Source organism: Penaeus monodon, chromosome 30, assembly GCF_015228065.2.
Source record: "Penaeus monodon isolate SGIC_2016 chromosome 30, NSTDA_Pmon_1, whole genome shotgun sequence".
Taxonomy (NCBI): Eukaryota; Metazoa; Arthropoda; class Malacostraca; order Decapoda; family Penaeidae; genus Penaeus; species Penaeus monodon.
In genome coordinates, this window is record NC_051415.1 from 24,361,136 (window position 1) to 24,361,398 (window position 263).

Sequence of the window (263 nt, forward strand, 5' to 3'; positions counted from 1 at the left end):
ATTCTTTTCATTCTTTCGTGTTTCCCTATTCTATTTTCAGGGCATAACACCTTGCTTTTGCAATTCGCGTTTAATTTCTCTTTCCTCGTAAATGCCTTTCTCCTTGTCGCTTCTCTCTCTTTCTTTTTCTCTTCCCCTTTTTGAATTACTTGATTACACCTTTCTTCATATTCTTTTCTTTCGCTGTTCATATTTATACTTCCCTCTTCTGTTATTCACTTCTATTGTCATTCCTCGTCAGTATTTTTCTAATTTCCCCAAAT